The following is a 2,500-nucleotide window of genomic DNA, read 5'->3' as shown; positions in this document are numbered from 1 at the left end:
GTGCTGCCTCTCGCTTCGCTCGCTGTCCGCCGCTCGCCGCTCGCTCGTGCAGCCAAAAATGGCCAGTTTTGGCCCGTTTTTGGGCCGTTTTGGCCAGTTTTTGGCCTGTTCTTGCATTGCGCGGTGACCGTCGAGAGCGGAGCAAAACGTCAGCCATCTCAGCACCCTGGAACCCCCCGGGTGGCACAGGGCTGGATGGGGCTTTCGTATAGCAGGGACGGTGCTGCCTCTCGCTTCGCTCGCTGTCCGCCGCTCGCCGCTCGCTCGTGCAGCCAAAAATGGCCAGTTTTGGCCCGTTTTTGGGCCGTTTTGGCCAGTTTTTGGCCTGTTCTTGCATTGCGCGGTGACCGTCGAGAGCGGAGCAAAACGTCAGCCATCTCAGCACCCTGGAACCCCCCGGGTGGCACAGGGCTGGATGGGGCTTTCGTATAGCAGGGACGGTGCTGCCTCTCGCTTCGCTCGCTGTCCGCCGCTCGCCGCTCGCTCGTGCAGCCAAAAATGGCCAGTTTTGGCCCGTTTTTGGGCCGTTTTGGCCAGTTTTTGGCCTGTTCTTGCATTGCGCGGTGACCGTCGAGAGCGGAGCAAAACGTCAGCCATCTCAGCACCCTGGAACCCCCCGGGTGGCACAGGGCTGGATGGGGCTTTCGTATAGCAGGGACGGTGCTGCCTCTCGCTTCGCTCGCTGTCCGCCGCTCGCCGCTCGCTCGTGCAGCCAAAAATGGCCAGTTTTGGCCCGTTTTTGGGCCGTTTTGGCCAGTTTTTGGCCTGTTCTTGCATTGCGCGGTGACCGTCGAGAGCGGAGCAAAACGTCAGCCATCTCAGCACCCTGGAACCCCCCGGGTGGCACAGGGCTGGATGGGGCTTTCGTATAGCAGGGACGGTGCTGCCTCTCGCTTCGCTCGCTGTCCGCCGCTCGCCGCTCGCTCGCGCAGCCAAAAATGGCCAGTTTTGGCCCGTTTTTGGGCCGTTTTGGCCAGTTTTTGGCCTGTTCTTGCATTGCGCGGTGACCGTCGAGAGCGGAGCAAAACGTCAGCCATCTCAGCACCCTGGAACCCCCCGGGTGGCACAGGGCTGGATGGGGCTTTCGTATAGCAGGGACGGTGCTGCCTCTCGCTTCGCTCGCTGTCCGCCGCTCGCCGCTCGCGCAGCCAAAAATGGCCAGTTTTGGCCCGTTTTTGGGCCGTTTTGGCCAGTTTTTGGCCTGTTCTTGCATTGCGCGGTGACCGTCGAGAGCGGAGCAAAACGTCAGCCATCTCAGCACCCTGGAACCCCCCGGGTGGCACAGGGCTGGATGGGGCTTTCGTATAGCAGGGACGGTGCTGCCTCTCGCTTCGCTCGCTGTTCGCCGCTCGCCGCTCGCTCGCGCAGCCAAAAATGGCCAGTTTTGGCCCGTTTTTGGGCTGTTTTGGCCAGTTTTTGGCCTGTTCTTGCGTGGTGCGGTGACCGTCGTGAGCGGAGCAAAACGTCAGCCATCTCAGCACCCTGGAACCCCCCGGGTGGCACAGGGCTGGATGGGGCTTTCGTATAGCAGGGACGGTGCTGCCTCTCGCTTCGCTCGCTGTTCGCCGCTCGCCGCTCGCTCGCGCAGCCAAAAATGGCCAGTTTTGGCCCGTTTTTGGGCTGTTTTGGCCTGTTTTTGGGCTGTTCTTGTGTGGCGCGGTGACCGTCGTGAGCGGAGCAAAATGTCAGCCATCTCAGCACCCTGGAACCCCCCGGGTGGCACAGGGCTGGATGGGGCTTTCGTATAGCAGGGACGGTGCTGCCTCGCGCTTCGCTCGCTGTTCGCCGCTCTCCGCTCGCTCGCGCAGCAAAAAATGGCCAGTTTTGGCCCGTTTTTGGGCTGTTTTGGCCAGTTTTTGGCCTGTTCTTGCGTGCCGCGGCGACCGTCGTGAGCGGAGCAAAACGTCAGCCATCTCAGCACCCTGGAACCCCCCGGGTGGCACAGGGCTGGATGGGGCTTTCGTATAGCAGGGACGGTGCTGCCTCTCGCTTCGCTCGCTGTCCGCCGCTCGCTGCTCGCTCGCGCAGCCAAAAATGGCCAGTTTTGGCCCGTTTTTGGGCTGTTTTGGCCTGTTTTTGGGCTGTTCTTGTGTGCCGCGGCGACCGTCGTGAGCGGAGCAAAATGTCAGCCATCTCAGCACCCTGGAACCCCCCGGGTGGCACAGGGCTGGATGGGGCTTTCGTATAGCAGGGACGGTGCTGCCTCTCGCTTCGCTCGCTGTCCGCCGCTCGCCGCTCGCTCGCGCAGCCAAAAATGGCCAGTTTTGGCCCGTTTTTGGGCCGTTTTGGCCAGTTTTTGGCCTGTTCTTGCGTTGCGCGGTGACCGTCGAGAGCGGAGCAAAACGTCAGCCATCTCAGCACCCTGGAACCCCCCGGGTGGCACAGGGCTGGATGGGGCTTTCGTATAGCAGGGACGGTGCTGCCTCTCGCTTCGCTCGCTGTCCGCCGCTCGCCGCTCGCTCGCGCAGCCAAAAATGGCCAGTTTTGGCCCGTTTTTGGG

The sequence above is a fragment of the Musa acuminata genome, unplaced genomic scaffold, assembly GCF_036884655.1.
Source record: "Musa acuminata AAA Group cultivar baxijiao unplaced genomic scaffold, Cavendish_Baxijiao_AAA HiC_scaffold_310, whole genome shotgun sequence".
In the NCBI taxonomy this organism is placed as follows: Eukaryota; Viridiplantae; Streptophyta; class Magnoliopsida; order Zingiberales; family Musaceae; genus Musa; species Musa acuminata.
Note: the sequence above shows the minus strand (reverse complement) of the source record.